The sequence below is a fragment of the Mixophyes fleayi genome, chromosome 9 (genome assembly GCF_038048845.1).
Source record: "Mixophyes fleayi isolate aMixFle1 chromosome 9, aMixFle1.hap1, whole genome shotgun sequence".
NCBI lineage: Eukaryota > Metazoa > Chordata > Amphibia > Anura > Limnodynastidae > Mixophyes > Mixophyes fleayi.
The window spans coordinates 121,373,576-121,393,379 of record NC_134410.1 but is presented as its reverse complement, the minus strand read 5'-3'; the positions used below and the strand labels follow the sequence as shown (position 1 = coordinate 121,393,379).

General features: G+C 45.8%; 1 protein-coding gene across 1 annotated transcript in view; it reads left to right on the top strand.

Moving 5' to 3' along the window:
• Positions 1-19,804, top strand: part of NPDC1 (neural proliferation, differentiation and control 1) — a 72,366-nt gene that overhangs the window by 13,433 nt on the left and 39,129 nt on the right. The gene's annotated exons all lie outside the window — the stretch shown is intronic.

Here is a 19,804-nt window from a genome sequence, read left to right as displayed (position 1 = left end):
ATACACTACTGCTGCAGACTGTAGGTTGGTGGTTTAGTACAGGGGCTGCAGCATAACTGACAGGCTGCGCTTTGTTTTCAGCTTTTTGTCCTGCATCTACAAGGACACTAATCTACGAGTTGCGGAGCAGCGTTTGCTCTTTAAGATAGCGCTCAAACAATTAAGCTTCACTTTTGCAAAGCTATAGTGGAACGTCTGGGTAAGACTGGTCCAAGTATATAGTGCCTTCACCCCCCTTCCCTTTTAGTTCTTGCACAGCAGTTCTTATCCACAATCGACCGCATGAATGTAGGACGCTGAGTGTGCACCTTATTAGACCTGTAATCAGCTTATAGATCTGTCCTGGGAGATGCTGGAAGAGGATTCTGCACCAACCGGAACTTTCAGTCTGTTTTATAGAGGCAGAATAAAAACACACACACAGGGGATTGTGTAATAACCAGGGACATTGTGCCCAGATTTGTTGTAATCCACAGCGACCAGGCGGACGCTTGTTTTTATTTTCTAAACTGCGCTACAAAGAGGCTTTGCGTGGCCTGGCGATGATCATTATGTATAACGCTGTGACGCCGGAGAGGTGACGAGAGATCCGCCAAGCAATGGTTGAGATATTTTTGTTTATATCCTTTCGGAGAGATTTTAAATATAGACCCAAAGTCTGTTCCATAAAAGATAAACAGACACGTGTCCCTTAGCCGCGCTCCTCCGACCCTGAGACTGAGCTGGACCAACGACGACTCTTAACCGGTCGTGCAGTAGATCCTTTCTCCTGTTTGGAGCAGATTTTTGTTTAATGCAACATTGCCAATGTCTCTAGTCCGTGAACTTCCCACTCGGATAAATGGTTTGATGAAAACAACCCGGACTGCGGCCATCAGCCGGCATGTGGTCTTTGGCTGACGCCACTATTTGGCTCTGGCGTGGTCCCGTGTGCGTGGTTAAATTGGGCAAAGATCTGGTGGCGGAGGCACCGGACGGCCTGTGTACAGGCAGCTTACAGTGAGTGAAAATCCAGCTCAGGAAAGACACAGTGTTTGTGTTCTGTAAACGCCTGAACATCCATTTAATTCTCTCCTCATTGTGCATTCCATTTACGAGCGGCTGTGAGCTGTATTAAACGCTGGAAGCCCTGAATGCTGAATAATGCAAGACCTGTCTGCTGTACACTCTGTCTCTGAAGAACAGAGGGGAATACTTCTAACTTTGCTGGATTTCAGCAGTAAATGCATCACACAGCCACACAGGCCTTCAGAGAAAGGACAATTCATCATCATCATCATCACCATTTATTTATATAGCGCCACTAATTCCGCAGCGCCGTACAGAGAACTCACTCACATCAGCCCCTGCCCCATTGGAGCTTACAGTCTAAATTGCCTAACATACACAGACAGAGAGAGAGAGAGATTAGGGACAATTTTGATAGCAGCCAATTAACCTACCAGTATGTTTTTGGAGTGTGGGAGGAAACTGGAGCACCCGGAGGAAACCCACGCAAAGACGGGAAGAACATACAAACTCCACACAGATAAGGCCATGGTCGGGAATTGAACTCATGACCCCAGTGCTGTGAGGCAGAAGTGCTAACCACTGAGCCACTGTGCTGCCACATTAAAGAGACCTTTGTAGACCCCTGCTCTATTGTCATCCCCCACCTCCCCCTATTGTACCTGCGTGCCCCTTCATATGCAGCCACAGAGAGACCTATAGGTGCTGATGGACACAAATTGTCCTAGGATGGGGGTGTGTGGTTAACACAGCTCTTGGATTGATTGGTTACGGCTCCAACCCATTCAAGCCATGTTCGCTATTTAAATACTCAGTGGGTGTTTGAATCTCCTGGAGCCCCTCTACAGGATATGTCACTGAAGGCCAACTTGGGGAGAGTGCACAACTAGCGTGGGGTAAACCTGTGATGGGCAACAGGTGGCTCTCAGAGCCTTCACCTGTGGCCCCCAGCTCCTTCCTGCTTCCATGTTCGTTACAGCGAGTAACATTTGTGTAAATTGCCTGCTGATATCTAAATAAAAATAACCGCAGTGCAGAACTAACTGAATGTTTTATTTCCCAGAAACGTGTGCGCACCAGTGAGTATCTGGATTATTGATTCAGTGCCCCGTGTTATTGTGACGTCGCACTGTCAGGACCATGTGGTCGGTTTCCACCATAACATGTGTAGATTAGTGAATTTATACAGATCACACTTGTACATTACACACCTCCGCTTCAAGCCAGAGAGCGTTACATCATTGCAGCGGTTTACAGACTGAGGAGCACCCACCACAGGAATGAGCTGCTGCTTCTGAGCGTACAGAGATTTTATAGGTTTACAAGATGAATCATCGAAACCACAAATCAAGAAATGTCAAAGTATCTTTCCATCAAATCTTTGTACGTCTTTAATGATGTCTGTAAGGTGTATTATGCCGGGTATTGCAGGGAGTTATGTGCTTGTCATTGCTGGTTATATAATAGGCTGGTTATGCAGCAATAATATGCTAGTCATGGCTCGGTACGATATGCCGCCGGTCATGGCTCGGTACGATATGCCGCCGGTCATGGCTCGTTAGGATATGCCGCCGCCGGCCATGGCTCGGAGCGGTATGCCCGCCGGCCATGGCTCGGAGCGGTATGCCCGCCGGCCATGGCTCGGAGCGGTATGCCCGCCGGCCATGGCTCGGAGCGGTATGCCCGCCGGCCATGGCTCAGAGCGGTATGCCACCAATCCTTTCACATGTGCCTGACGGATCATGACCAGAGCATGTGCTGGTCCTTGGTCCGTTTAATGCTTGAAGAGATCAATGGATAATGATCATCATGGAAGGGAGGGAACCACAACAGAAATACTGACTTTTATCCCCTTCTTCCCCACGAGCTGAAGTCTCCCAATACAAGTGATATACAATTTGGAGCACTCCTATAAGTAACTGCCTAAAAAACACAACGAGGGTCCACCAGACTCCAACATACAAACATCAACCAATGTTCTGTGTTTCTACCGGCAGTTACTGAAACCACCACAATAAATGATTCTATTACGGAATGTTGATAAATAATCGTTAATATGATGAAAAATGTCCCCAAAAAATGCAGGTATGTCCCTGCTGATATTAGAATGCTCATAGGTGAAAATACGCGGTTTCCAAATGAGTACCAGATGTATATGTAACAGGAAAAGAATCACAACATAGTGTAGTAGGTTCCATCTCCAATTGTTACTGTATTGTAATGGATCAACATGGGTGGATACAGAGTAAACTTTCTCCACCTACACGCAGAAAAATGTCTTGGTGACTGTGCTTATTTTCAAGATACCTGAAGCCAAATGCAAAAATCATAGGTATAATCGCCCCTCTGCAACCCCCCCCCCCCCCCCCCGTTTCTGTACTTGCGTAGAGATGCTCAGGCTCGGTACACCCGAGAACCGTATATACCCGAACTTAGCAGATCCGAGTACCGAGCCGCAAAAATGTCATCGTCAACGTCGTCGGATATCGCGATTTTTGGATTCCTTTTTAAGATCCAACATAACAGTGGGTGGGAGGTAGGGCGGACCCCCTTTTTTCTTTTCTGCCGTGTGCTAATGTGTCCTAGATGTGCTAGGAACTGCCGTGTGTTTGTGTCATTGCTCTGTCGCTGACCATCCAGCCAGGTCGCTGCAGAATTTGTCCGAAATTGTATGAAAATAATATTGTGATCTGTGAGGTGTCAAAATTGACTGCAAATGACTTGAAATTAGTGTTATCGAGGTTAATAATAATGAACAAAAATAGTGCATAATTATGTGATTTTAGCATATAGGAATTTTTCTAAAAAAAACCCCCCAAAACACACACGAGGACGGTTTTCCCAAAACCAAAGCACGAAGCTAATCCAGAACCAAAAGCAGAACCACTTCACGGGGGGCAGTGAGCATCTCTGATCATCAGTCCGTCGTTCTTTTTTTCCCTTCCTTCTCATCACGGCAATACCTCAAAGGCCGTTTTTAGTAAATACAAAGAATAAATGAAGAGAAAGGAGTATGTGTTATACCCTTTATTACAATGAAATTACTAATAAGCAAGACGTTTTTAGACCCTGGTAATCTGCTAACCGTTGGCTGGTATGAGAGAGATTCTCCGCTGTTAACCTTTTTCCGACGCGTTTTGACCAACTAGAGATCTTTCTCAAGGCAATGGTAGGTCTCGTATGTAGTCCTTGTGATTAACTTCTAGAAATAGTACATCCGGTCCCCAGCCGCCCACTGTGGGAACAGACAATGAGAAGGTTCACAGTAAATACATTGGTCACATTGTAACAGCTACAGAGTGAAATGTAACATGTATTGGTGACTAGTTCCGCTGAATAGTTAAATCTCTTTCATATATATAAGGACTGAACCAATTGCCATTGTCTTTGGGAATGTTTTTTATTATTATTTTTTAAATAAGCAGTATCTTTGTTTTTTGTGGTTTGTTTTTTTTAATCTTTTTTATATTTTTTTACTCTGTCTTTATTCAAACTGCAACTAAAGAAACGCATAGCACCACAGTGGCTCAGTGGTTAGCACTTCTGCCTCACAGCACTGGGGTCATGAGTTCGATTCCCGACCATGGCCTTATCTGTGTGGAGTTTGTATGTTCTCCCTGTATTTGCGTGGGTTTCCTCCGGGTGCTCCGGTTTCCTCCCACACTCCAAAAACATACTGGTAGGTTAATTGGCTGATATAAAAATTGACCCTAGTCCCTCCCTCTCTGTGTGTGTCTATATTAGGGAATTTAGACTGTAAGCTCCAATGGGGCAGGGACTGATGTGAATGAGTTCTCTGTACAGCGCTGTGGAATTAGTGGCGCTATATAAATAAATGATGATGATGATATAGAACACTTGCTCATTTTATCTGTCTGCCGGGATATACTCCAGAAATAGTCCCCGCCCACAACCGTCACACTCGCTTTCACGGTGTTCCGTTCTGGAATGGATAACGTTCATTAAACTGGAAAATCTCCTCAATACGACAGTCGCTTAGCAAGCAAGGTGTTTATTTTTATTAAACAACTGTCTCCCATACTGCTCAGGTGCTTTGTTTATATAACATACCATTTACCAGTAAACTAAGAATAGTCTGTTTTACAGGCGTGTTTGCTGTGGTAGAACAGGATGAGCGTGTTTGGAGTCTCTCTTGTCCTTTTATCCCCTCTGATCAATTGCTTTTGTGTAGGAGGCTAAATCCTTTAAGACCTAGAGCTGATCCACTTCATCTGTGTCCGTATTGTGTGTATACCGGGCACCGCAGGCTGAAAACAGGCCGTCGTCTTCCTTGTTCCCTACTGGGCTTCAGAGAAATAGGAGTCCGTCATCCTCTATCAATTTGTTGGCATTTTTTTGCTAAAATAGGTGTTTCTTTTATTGTTGGAAATGACATTTACACGTTGTTTGCTTTTTCTGTTCGTTAAAATTCTTCTATATGTTGTCACATGGGTGTCTTCACTTGTAGAAAATAACCTTTCCCCAGAGAATATTAATCACCTTTCAGTGATCAATTTGTGCCTTGAAGCTCATGATTGCCCTAAGTGTATTGTCCCCATTGTCTCTTTTCTTGCTATGATGACCTCAAAATTCAAATATGTCATTGGCACGGTTAAGGGGACCATGTGTTCCATGGGTTTTCGTGTATAAATATTTAATGTTCAAAAGGTACAGACGGCCTCTCTCTATCCCCCACTCTCTGCATTGCTCAAGCCTACAGTGGTTGTTGGCTGATCCACTGTTTTATTGCAGGTCTATAAAGGTGTATCGGAGGCATCATTCATTTAGTTGGCCAGACTTCTGATAAAAGAGGTCATCCTCTGGTATATCTTCAGAGACCTTTCAAAGTCCTCTAATTCCTCTAACCTAAAGTGTCTGGATGGTCTTCATTGAAAGTGACGTTTTGTAAACACGGCATTAATGATCAACACCATCCCGTTAATATAAAAAGCTATTATTCTGCATTTTCACGCCTCGCTTGGTTCCTTTATCACAGGCTGAGGCAACCTACATTTTTTCCAGCTGTTGGCATACTGGCAGGACATGCTGGGACTTCTAGTTCCACAGCAGCAGCAGGAGACAGTACGTTACCTACTTCTGCTTTGCTGGTGCTGAATGGTTTTTGTTGATCTCCGTCCCTTCTCAGCCAACTTTGTCAGTTATCGTTTTACACTTGTAGATGTTCTAGATGCAAGAAATACGTTTCCCAGTAGTGTCTGCTCTACTTATCCAGGACATTGCCTCTCTCAGCAGTGTTACAGAGAGACCCTCAGGCCTTCCTTAATTCAGAGCTTTAAACTCCTCAAACATGAAAGACTCCCCCCGAAAAAATAAATAAATTAAAACACCTTTCCGGAGCTCACTTACAATAATGACAGGATGTATCGCCATTACGTTCACGGCCAAAGCCTCCGGTGGTCTCGGTAGGAATCCTACTTAGAATAAATCTGCATACATTTCTCTGGTGAGCCTAACCTGTACAAGAGTCTCTCTGCATTACTGGCTAAAAACCATAGGGTCAAAGAGCCCAGAGGATGCACTGTTTACAGCTCTCCGTAATTATCCTGTTACTTTCTCTACAGTGAGAGAAGCATCCAGCTTTATGTGGGGGAAGATTTGCTAAGTAGTCAAGTTCTTGTTAGGCAGCGAGCACGTCATTTGGTTCAAGCCCTGCTAATTGCTCAGTGTCATTCTGCGGTCCTGCCATCTGATACAGCCCACTGTCTGGCAGAGCTGCTCGAGTCTATTCCCTGGATATTGCAGGCAATTTCTTGAGCCTAGGCTTTGTTTTTCCGTTGTACGGAGCTGAATAAGGCTGGGTGCACACTGTACAAAATTTCTCCCAATGCCACATGTTTAACGATTTTACCAGCGACGGAAAAAAAAAAAAAAAAAAGTCCCGATCAGCCGATTCCTGTGTACACACTATACGCGTTTTACACGATTTACTGTCGGATCTGTGCTCCTCATCTGTCATAACCATCGGCTGAAAAGTTGATGACTCTGCACACTGCATAGAGATCTATGGACACTGCCGGTCCTGAGTGCAGACACACTGCATAGAGATCTATGGACACTGCCGGTCCTGAGTGCAGACACACTGCATAGAGATCTATGGACACTGCCGGTCCTGAGTGCAGACACACTGCATAGAGATCTATGGACACTGCCGGTGCTGAGTGCAGACACACTGCATAGAGATCTATGGACACTGCCGGTCCTGAGTGCAGACACACTGCATAGAGATATATGGACACTGCCGGTCCTGAGTGCAGACACACTGCATAGAGATATATGGACACTGCCGGTCCTGAGTGCAGACACACTGCATAGAGATATATGGACACTGCCGGTCCTGAGTGCAGACACACTCCATAGAGATATATGGACACTGCCGGTGCTGAGTGCAGACACACTGCATAGAGATATATGGACACTGCCGGTCCTGAGTGCAGACACACTGCATAGAGATCTATGGACACTGCCGGTCCTGAGTGCAGACACACTGCCGGTCCTGAGTGCAGACACACTGCATAGAGATCTATGGACACTGCCGGTCCTGAGTGCAGACACACTGCATAGAGATCTATGGACACTGCCGGTCCTGAGTGCAGACACACTGCATAGAGATCTATGGACACTGCCGGTCCTGAGTGCAGACACACTGCATAGAGATCTATGGACACTGCCGGTCCTGAGTGCAGACACACTGCATAGAGATCTATGGACACTGCCGGTCCTGAGTGCAGACACACTGCATAGAGATCTATGGACACTGCCGGTCCTGAGTGCAGACACACTGCATAGAGATCTATGGACACTGCCGGTCCTGAGTGCAGACACACTGCATAGAGATCTATGGACACTGCCGGTCCTGAGTGCAGACACACTGCATAGAGATCTATGGACACTGCCGGTCCTGAGTGCAGACACACTGCATAGAGATCTATGGACACTGCCGGTCCTGAGTGCAGACACACTGCATAGAGATCTATGGACACTGCCGGTCCTGAGTGCAGACACACTGCATAGAGATATATGGACACTGCCGGTCCTGAGTGCAGACACACTGCATAGAGATCTATGGACACTGCCGGTCCTGAGTGCAGACACACTGCATAGAGATCTATGGACACTGCTTGTCCTGAGTGCAAACACACTGCATAGAGATCTATGGACACTGCCGGTCCTGAGTGCAAACACACTGCATAGAGATCTATGGACACTGCCGGTCCTGAGTGCAAACACACTGCATAGAGATCTATGGACACTGCCGGTCCTGAGTGCAGACACACTGCATAGAGATCTATGGACACTGCCGGTCCTGAGTGCTTACACACTGCATAGAGATCTATGGACACTGCCGGTCCTGAGTGCAGACACACTGCATAGAGATCTATGGACACTGCCGGTCCTGAGTGCAGACACACTGCATAGAGATCTATGGACACTGCTTGTCCTGAGTGCAAACACACTGCATAGAGATCTATGGACACTGCCGGTCCTGAGTGCAAACACACTGCATAGAGATCTATGGACACTGCCGGTCCTGAGTGCAGACACACTGCATAGAGATCTATGGACACTGCCGGTGCTGAGTGCAGACACACTGCATAGAGATCTATGGGCGCTGCCGGTCCTGAGCGCAGACACACTGCATAGAGATCTATGGGCGCTGCCGGTCCTGAGTGCAGACACACTGCATAGAGATCTATGGGCGCTGCCGGTCCTGAGTGCAGACACACTGCATAGAGATCTATGGACACTGCCGGTCCTGAGTGCAGACACACTGCATAGAGATCTATGGACACTGCTTGTCCTGAGTGCAGACACACTCCATAGAGATCTATGGACACTGCCGGTGCTGAGTGCAGACACACTGCAGAATTGGAGCAACATTGTTCCATTGTTGAACGTTAATTTTAGTCCGGGTTAAAAATCAAATGAAATAATACAATATGCTTTGGAAGGATAATCGCTCATCGTAGTGTGTACCTAGTCTTTATTTAGGTCTTTTTAATACATGGGTCAGAAAATCATAGTGGCCCTTAGCTTTATGTGTGGGGTCCGAACATGGGGGCCCAGCGTGTGAGTACACGTCTCTCTCTGACTCATGGATTTCATTGCATTTTTGGGGTCCCTTAATAACTAGATATTGTTAACATTAAAGGCGTTTATAAATAGTGAAGTATATGTTTATAAAACATTATTTTTCTTATTATTTGTTTTTTCTTAAAATCACTCTAAATATTTGGCAGCGTTAAAGGACAAATCCACAAGTGGCTGGTTTTAAATCTATTAGGTCCAATAATGCAATAAAGCCTCTGAGCTTTTGTGCAGAACAGGACCGGCCAACCCATGGCTATCCAGCTGTTTTGAAACTACAAATACCAGCATACCTTGTTAGCTACTAGCTGGTTATCTAGTGGCAAAGCATGCTGGGGCTTGTAGTTTCAGAACTCCTGGGGAGCCCATAGTTTGCCCTGTGTTACTTTGGTTGTTCTGGGTAATAGGTGACTTGCTATTCGGCCTTGGGGGGTTTGTCTTGTTTGCCGTTCCCACTTCAAACTTGATTCTCTGCAATTGCTACTTGTGACATCAATCCTGAGCTACCTAAAGACTGGACCGGAGGCATGCCGGATACTGCTGTGGTTTTCAGCCACAGTGATGGCATACATAGCCGTGATATCACCGCAGACTGCTTCACCCCAACCCACGCCACAAAAATCGAAATGAAAAACCTGTTCGCATTGTTGGCTTTACTGCAAACATTTCAAGGCGGAAGCACAGGAATGACACTGTGCAAGTTTCCTTGAGCGCCGTGGGGAATAAAAATGTATATATTCCTGAGTAATCAATTTTGACAGGTGTTTGCAGAACATTGGGCTCCTCCTAGTGAAATCTCATGTCTCACGGATTCTGAAAGTGAAAAGGAGTTAGCACAACCCTTCTGCATGCAGACGTAAACCTTTCTGCACACTGTAATGTACAGTCATCATCATCATCATCATTTATTTATATAGCGCCACTAATTCCGCAGAGCTTTCCAGAGAACTCATTCACATCAGTCCCTGCCCCATTGGATCTTACTGTCTAAATTCCCTAATATAGACACACACACACACACCCAGAGAGAGAAGGAGAGACTAGGGTCAATTTAGATAGCAGCCAATTAACCTACCAGTATGTTTTTGGAGTGTGGGAGGAAACCGGAGCACCCGGAGGAAACCCACGCAAACACAGGGAGAACTCCGCCTCATGGTTGGTGAGGTGTCATCCTTGTGCTCCTCCAGGTTCCCTCCCAATACATGCTTTGTAGTCGCAGCCAGAAAGTAAAATCTTTGTCATCGTCCAGCGCACATTACCTGTTCTAAGTGTTGTTTCACATAGTCCAGACGGTGACTTATAATGATAACGTTGTCTAATTGGGCATCACGGTGTCTTAGTGCATAGGCAAACCGACGGCTCTGTTTGAAAAGGGAGAGCTGTGTGCACCTAACAGTAGCACACGCAGCATTGCCCATGTATATTATGGGGATAGGAAGAGTTTGAGAGCAGCCAAGCACTGTCTAATATTATAGCTACGCCCCCATGCATGCTGGCCACGCCCACTGGCGGCGTGGTGTGGAAACCCCCCTCTACAAATCCTGCGTTTGCCCCTATAGTGGTTAGCACTTCACAGCACTGGGGTCATGAATTCGATTCCCAACAATGGACTTATCTGTGTGGAGTTTGTATGTTCTCCCCGTGTTTGCGTGGGTTTTCTCCGGGTGCTCCGGTTTCCTCCCACACTTTAAAAAAAACATACTGGTAGGTTAATTGGCTGCTATCAAAATTGACCCTAGTCTGTGTGTGTGTGTGTGTCTGTCTGTGTGTGTGTGTGTGTATATTAGGGAATTTAGACTGTAAGCTCCAATGGGGCAGGGACTGAAGTGAGTGAGTTCTCTGTACAGTGCTGTGGAATTAGTGCCGCTATATAAATAGCTGATGAGTCCTTCTGACTCCTGTTACATACAGATCATTTATGTATAATACACAGTACTGTGTAGCACTACCCCGGTGTCAGCTAAACCTTTCTGAAGGTACAGGACACAGGGAATCCCAATCTGGAAGCATTTAGAGATCTCTGTATAACTCGCCCCTGCTTTGTAGTCCGTTCTCTTTGTTTTCACGCCCTCTGTCGGCTGCTTGTAGGATCCCATGCTTGCGGAGAGTTGGTACAACATCTTGAGAGGTTTGGATGGGTCACAGTATTTATTCAACGCTGGATTTATTGTGACCTGGCCAAATGAGTCAATCAAATAATAAATAAGTAGTAATTGTATATTAAAATGTGCAGGAATATGTCACGTTAATGTGTGAAGATTTGGGATATAGTGTCTCTCCTTGGAAGAGGGGTACACAGACTTTTGCATACAGCTGTATATTATTCATACACCGTATAGTTTCTCAGGTTGGATTTCAGGACCTATTGGTTTTTATTCCGGGCAAGCTGAAGAGCTCAGGGGAAAAAGAAAAAATATTTGATTTCCTCCAGTAATTGAAGGTTCCTCTTCGCTGTCTGACATAAGACTTATGAAGAGGCCAAACACTCGTTGGGAATTGAAGTGCTGTTTTCTGTGTGTCTGCAATGTTTAACGATTTATTCAAGCCGATCCAGAGATTCCCAACAGGAAATTGTTACAAATCCCCAAGACAAGTGATGTACTCGGCAGCGCTGAATTTGAAGTGTGAGATGTGTGTGCCCAGTGGAGCTATGATATTTAGAGTTTTACATTTGTGGAATCTGCACAATTAAAGACATTGTTTTATTTGCACCATAGAGGATCTGAATACTGCACCTGAAAAATACTTCGCAATTTGGAACAGACAGCAATAAAACAATACTGGGTAATACATACATACAGAGAGGTAAGGGGGCCCTGCTCGCAAGCTTACAATTTATGGGACAATGGGAGTTTGATACACAAGGGAAGTACTGCATCATATTGCACATTGGTCCAGCTAGAATACAAAGGTTACAAAGTATTGAGTGGGCTGTGTGATCAGTCACACATCTATGTTGGTCAGAGAGTTGTTGTTTTGTGTTAACTGTGTAGAGGGTGATAATGGGGTAACCGAAGAAGATTAAGAGGGTGGTTGAGGAATATTATAAGCTTGCCTGAAGAGGTTGGGTTTCAGATAATGCTGGAAGGTTTGAAGACTAGAGGAAAGTCTTACTGTGCGAAGGAAGGAGTTCCATAAAGTGGGTGCAGCGCGACAAAAAGTCCTGTAAGCGGGAAAGGGAGGATGTTTTGAGAGTAGAAGAGAGACCTAGATCTTGTGCAGAACGGAGGTGTCGAGTAGGGAGATATTTTGAGACAAGTGAGGAGATGTATGTCTGTGCAATTTTGTTGATGGCCTTGTATGTTAGTAGAAGAATTTTATATTGAATTCGTTGAAATACAGCTAACCAATGTAGAGATTCATAGAGCGGCTCAGCAGAGGAAGAACGGTTTGCAAGGAAAATCAATCTAGTCTCAGCAGAGGAAGAACGGTTTGCAAGGAAAATCAATCTAGTCGCTGTGTGCATAATAGATTGTAGGGGTTCAAGTCTGACTTTGGGAAGACCAGTAAGGAGGGAATTGCAATAGTCGATGCGGGAGATGATGAGTGCATAAATTAAGGTTTTTGCAGTGTCTTGTTTGAGATATGTGCGTATTCTGGAAATGTTCTTTAGATGTATGTAACATGATTTAGATATAGAGTCGATGTGGGGAACAAAGGATAGTTGTGAATCAAGGATTACACCCAGGCAGCGAGCTTCAGGGGTGGGATTTATGGTCATGTTGTCAACAGTTATAGAAATGTCAGGCAGGAAGCTTCTGTTGTTGGGTGGGAACATTATTAATTCTGTTTTTGAAAGATTGAGTTTGAGTTGGCAAGAGGACATCCAAGATGAAATGACAGAAAGACAGTCAGTTACACGGGACAACGCAGATGGTGAGATACCACTGCTGAACTAGCATTAAGTGTGACTTTCTGTGCCGGCATGCAAATTAGAGAATACCCGCTGGTTTACCCAATTATTGTTCATTTAAATATCAGGGTCCTAGAAATTAAAAAAAATCTTAATTTTGTGCTGCTCCCACGTAATTTTTGTCACACTGACGCCCTTCTCCATCCGTCATCCTCAGCAATCCTGTGCACGGCCACAAAAGTTTACCATAATATCTGCTAATCGTCGCCCGGAGCCTTCAGACAGTTCTATTTATTTGCGGTTTCACTGACCTTTTCCAGCTTAGAATCATCCAGATTCTAAGCATTCTTTTTAGAATGATGTAATGTTGTGGGAGTGGAGGTCTTATTATGATCCAGCCTCTGACATCAGACAATGCTGCTCTATCTCACTGTGCTCTCACCTTTAAGGTGTTCCCTCTACAGACCATTATAGACCAGTACCTCTGGCCCTAAGTGTGTACAGTGACCACACCCTGCGTTTCGCAGGCTCACGCCCAAATGCATCACCATAAAAGACAATAAGTGGTTAGTGCTGCAGGCCAGACTCGGCGTTCTTACAATTGTTGTGCCACTGACAGCATGGCCTGGGAAACCAGATCTTTGTTATTAATCTAATTACAGCCTACATGTGCTGGGATAAGGAAGAGCAGGAAGCGGATCTGGCGGCCATGTGACTGGGCTCAGGGAATGTGTGCTGTGCTGGGAGAGCTGGAGATTGTGTACCGTCTAAATACCTGATGTGTGTGTTTGTTTTATCCTGCTGACACTCTTTCCGACCTGCTCTGTGTACTATTCTGCAGTGCCCTAGGGCCGCAGAGAAAATGCCCTTCAAATGATAGCCGCCAGCTGGGACTTGTAGTTCCACCGCAGCCGGAGCGCCACGTTTTGCAGATTGAAGCCTGACCATCGGCGCCTAAAGAGATATTTATTTGCAAACTGTCGCTTTAAACGAGGACTGTCTTGGCTCTGGCAGGTCTCTTGATATATACCAGAGGCTGAGACGTACGATATAGTTTTTTAGGCACAATTGTAATCTATGACATCATCGAGCCACTGTGGCCCTCGGTCATGTCACTATTTCCTCATGCTGTGATAGGCTAGATTGCCAAAATTATTGTTCTAGGCAACAAAATGGCGTCTTCCACAGTAGATTATTTCTACATTATGAACAGGTCTGTCGGTTACCTTTTTAAAATACTTTTTAATTGAGGTCCATTTTATTTTAGGGTAGTGCGGACTAAATGTGTATATTTAATGGTCCTATGCATTGATATTTTCCTATGGACCGTTTCCTTTTTTTCACCTGAAATCCTTCGCAGGCAGTGAACGGAGCTAGATTGCACTATCCTCCTGGGTATCTGTACACGTTACAGCACACACATGGACAGAGGCTGTCCTCCTGGGTATCTGTACACGTTACAGCACACACATGGACAGAGGCTGTCCTCCTGGGTATCTGTACACGTTACAGCACACACATGGACAGAGGCTGTCCTCCAGGGTATCTGTACACGTTACAGCACACACATGGACAGAGGCTGTCCTCCAGGGTATCTGTACACGTTACAGCACACACATGGACAGAGGCTGTCCTCCAGGGTATCTACACGTTACAGCACACACATGGACAGAGGCTGTCCTCCTGGGTATCTGTACACGTTACAGCACACACATGAACAGAGGCTGTCCTCCTGGGTATCTGTACACGTTACAGCACACACATGGACAGAGGCTGTCCTCCCGGGTATCTGTACACGTTACAGCACACACATGGACAGAGGCTGTCCTCCTGGGTATCTGTACACGTTACAGCACACACATGGACAGAGGCTGTCCTCCTGGGTATCTGTACACGTTACAGCACACACATGGACAGAGGCTGTCCTCCTGGGTATCTGTACACGTTACAGCACACACATGGACAGAGGCTGTCCTCCTGGGTATCTGTACACGTTACAGCACACACATGGACAGAGGCTGTCCTCCAGGGTATCTACACGTTACAGCACACACATGGACAGAGGCTGTCCTCCTGGGTATCTGTACACGTTACAGCACACACATGGACAGAGGCTGTCCTCCTGGGTATCTGTACACGTTACAGCACACACATGGACAGAGGCTGTCCTCCAGGGTATCTGTACACGTTACAGCACACACATGGACAGAGGCTGTCCTCCAGGGTATCTGTACACGTTGCAGCACACACATGAACAGAGGCTGTCCTCCAGGGTATCTGTACACGTTACAGCACACACATGGACAGAGGCTGTCCTCCTGGGTATCTGTACACGTTGCAGCACACACATGGACAGAGGCTGTCCTCCTGGGTATCTGTACACGTTACAGCACACACATGTACAGAGGCTGTCCTCCCGGGTATCTGTACACGTTACAGCACACACATGGACAGAGGCTGTCCTCCCGGGTATCTGTACACGTTAGAGCACACACATGGACAGAGGCTGTCCTCCAGGGTATCTGTACACGTTACAGCACACACATGGACAGAGGCTGTCCTCCAGGGTATCTGTACACGTTACAGCACACACATGGACAGAGGCTGTCCTCCAGGGTATCTGTACACGTTACAGCACACACATGGACAGAGGCTGTCCTCCTGGGTATCTGTACACGTTGCAGCACACACATGGACAGAGGCTGTCCTCCTGGGTATCTGTACACGTTACAGCACACACATGGACAGAGGCTGTCCTCCTGGGTATCTGTACACGTTACAGCACACACATGAACAGAGGCTGTCCTCCTGGGTATCTGTACACGTTGCAGCACACACATGAACAGAGGCTGAAGCCACGTCAGCTGAACAAAGACAAGAGGACTGGACCGCCCTGCACAAACACTGCAGGAAGATCTGATACAGCCAGTGCTACCAGCCTCTTTACTGAATGTACAATGTGTGACGCTCCTACCCCCAGATACAGAATTTATAGCAAAGCTGGATGTAATTCATGCTGCTGGGGCACAGGGGTCTGTAATACTGCACAGCATAGAGGGGGGGGGTAGAACGGGGATGTCGCCCATATAAACCAATCATTCTAGCTGTCATTTTTCTAGTACAGTTTGGTAAATGAATGCAAACATCTGATTGGTTGGTATAATAATAATAATAATAATAATAATGGTATGGGAGCAATATCTTTTCTACATTCCTGTGGAACAGTTTTCATCAATATTCCCAGTTGTTTACCTCCATTCCCCTCCTCACATCATGTCACTGTCCCCGTCACATGCAGCCCTGTCCTCACTAACACATCACTCATCTCCTGATATACTCTGTGCTGCTGGGGGACCCTGCTCCTTCCACTATATAACTCTCAGTCTGTGGCTTCCTGCTGCCTCCATTCCCTTCCTCACATCATGTCACTGCCCCCGTCACATGCAGCCCTGTCCTCACTAACACATCACTCATCTCCTGATATACACTGTGCTGCTGGGGGACCCTGCTCCTTCCACTATATAACTCTGTCTGTGGCTTCCTGCTGCCTCCATTCTCTTCCTCACATCATGTCACTGCCCCTGTCACATGCAGCCCTGTCCTCACTAACACATCACTTGTCTCCTGATATACTCTGTGCTGCTGTCAACAGGCTGATATTACGATTGGCTACAGCTTGTTCTGTTCCATTACAAAACTGAATACTAAATAAAAATGACGTTTAACCGCCTCCAGGTGACCTTTTGATACATTGGTTTGTGCACCACCCTCTAGCAACCTTTTAAATGCATTGCTTCGTATTTCTGTCTTTTAGTCTCTGCGTTCTAGCCATGTATCTCTATAAATGTGTGTCATTGGGCGGTGATGTCTTATTTGCCCTTAGATATGACACAAAGCTGCTCTGTGGGTTCAGTTGTACCCAGTGTAGAGAGCACAGTAGAGCTGTCATATCAAAGCACAACCAAAACAAACAATGGAACTTTGAGATATAAATAAATGAAGAGGAACGGTATACCTCTAAAGTAATGCAATTAGTGAAAGTTGCAAGTGGGGCGGTATGTATACACCAATAAGTCAGTTTAATTATTATTATTTTTTTGTGTTTTAAAATGTTTATAGCTGTGCTGATTCGTTATTGTTCTTTACTTGTAATTTTAAAAAAGAACTGCTGGGACGGTGGCTATTGGTTAAATCCAATGATACCTCCGTTTCTTGCTCACAGTTTTAAGATCTCTACAGTCACTGATTCACGTTTCATGTCTCTGCCGTCATCAGAGATGCCCGTCGCCATTAACTGCGTTATTATTTATCGCTGGTGCCCGATCCTGCGGACCGCCTAAAATTATCCGCCCTAACTCTCCCCACCAATTGTTATCCCGCTGCCTTCTCTATCCACCTCTTAGATCGTAAGCTCTTGGGGACAGGGCCATCTTTACCCTCTCTGTCATGCCGTGGTATATTATTATATTTATCGTGAGCCTCTCCCATGTCCAGCGCTGCTTAATATGTCAACAGTTTATAGATGAAACATAATAATATCTATGTTCAAAATAAAAAATGTAAAATACAAAATAAAAAAATGTGTTTGTAGTGTTTTGTTTCTGATGATTTTCAATAGGGGGGATTGCGCCCATATATTTTTAGCATATTGATTTTAATAAAATATGGGCCCCCCATTGTGGGTGAATCAGGTGGGGGGGGGGGGGGCATATTTAATTCTAAACCACGGATTACAAAACTGTAAGACATTCACAGTCTGTATAGGTTACAAATCCTTTATAGTCTTCTGCACAGTGGCCAAGTACATCTCATGGACAATTACAGTGGTCACGTGCAGTGTCCCATCCTGTAGATGAAGCCGGAGAGGGATGAATAGTCCAGCATCTTACATTGGTATGACTCAATTCTCTGCAATATTCCCGCATCTGGTTCCATGGACGTCAATGTCAAGATGTACCAAGGCTTCTCTCTGAGTCATCGTCCGTTATCTGTGACGCCGTCGCTGTCCTCTCAGATGGAAACCGCTTTCTCCTACAGACACTGCTGCGTCTCGCTCTTAGCCCAAGAGCTAACATTTTAGCAGTCTCTTGCCCTACAGGCTGAATCATTTTGTATATAAGATCGGCTCTATACATACTGGTAATTGTACATCATCCTCATCACCATCTATTTATATAGCGCCACCAATTCCGTAGTGGCTGTACAGACACTTAGTCACTCTCATCAGAGTTTACAGTCTAAATTCCCTAATGCGCACACAGACTAGGATTTATTTTGCCAGCAGCAAATTAACCTACCAGTATGTTTTTGGAGTGTGGGAGGAAACCGGAGCACCCGGAGGAAACCCACGCAATCACGGGGAGAACATACAAACTCCACACAGATAAGGCCAATGGTCGGGAATTGAACTCATGACCCCAGTGCTGTGAGGCAGAAGTGCTAACCACTGAGCCACCGTGCATAGTTGGTGGAAGTGGTAAATAATTGTCTGCACTGATGTTTGAACACATAATTCCTTCCTATTCTTTACGACAATATGCGATACGATGACTTATTGTCATTTCATTACAGTTTATATTTGTTTTATATAAAAGTGTGTCTACCAACTTCCAATACAATGTTCAGGTCTACTTTTTCTCCGCTATTCCACTCTGCTAATCCAAGGTTTCCCAGGGGAACATTGCCCAGAGCGTCACACTGCCTTCCGCCGGCTTGTCATTCTGGTGCCATCTCTTCCCCAGGTAAATGGCGCATACGCATCCGGCCGTCCGCATGATATAAAAGAAAACGTGATTCATCAGACCAGGCCACCTTCTTCCATTGCTCCATGGTCCAGTTCTGGCGCTCATGTGACCAGTGTTTTCTGCAGTGGGCTGGGGTCAGCATGTGCACCCATAGCAGGTGCGCTGTGCGTTCTGACACCTTTCTATCATAGCCAGCATTAACTTTTTCAGCAATTTGTGCTACAGTAGCTCTTCTGTGGGATTGGACCAAACGGGCCATCCAACGCTCCCCACGCACATCAATGATCCTTGGACACCTGTGACCCGGTCCTTCCGTGGACCACTTTTGGTAGGTACTAACCACTGCATACCGGGAACACCCCACAAGACCTGCCGTTTTGTAGATACCCTGACCCAGTCATCCAGCCACCACAATTTGGCCCTTGTCAAAGTCGCTCAGTCCTTACATTTGTCCATTTATCTTGCATTTATGATTAAGCTATACCAACCAATCGTAAGCGATTGTTAATTTTTGTGTGTTTCTCTTTTGTACTTTGAGCTCATCTCTTGGTAGTGGCTGCCCAGGCCAAACCCATCCCTGCCATGTTTTTATATTTTTTTAATGAAGCTGCAATAAAATTACATTTTAAGGAAAATGTATATATTTTTTTCATCCCGTGGGCGCGCTGTCCTATATTGGTATCCAGAAAGAGCATCTGACCCCGGGATTTTAGGCTCCAGTTGCATAGGCAAACAGAGGGGGTTTTCTAGTGCCTGGAAACCCCCCTCCAAGCCTGGGGGCACTGTATAATTGAGGTGGCTGGACCCTGCCCTCGCTTCACACGGCTCTGCTTGAAAAGGTAGAGCTGCATGCACCTAACAGTAGGGCAGGCAGCATTGCCCATGTATATTATGGGGATAGGGAGAGTTGGAGAGCATTCAAGCACTGCATAAAAATTATAGCCACGCCCCCCATGCATGCTGGTCACGCCCACTGGCGGTGTGGTGTGGAAACCCCCCCTCTACAAATCCTGCGTTTGCCCCTGGTTCGATGTCTTGATAGTACTTGTCTCTATTCATTCTGACCAGTTCCAGCTTAGCACAGTATTTCAAA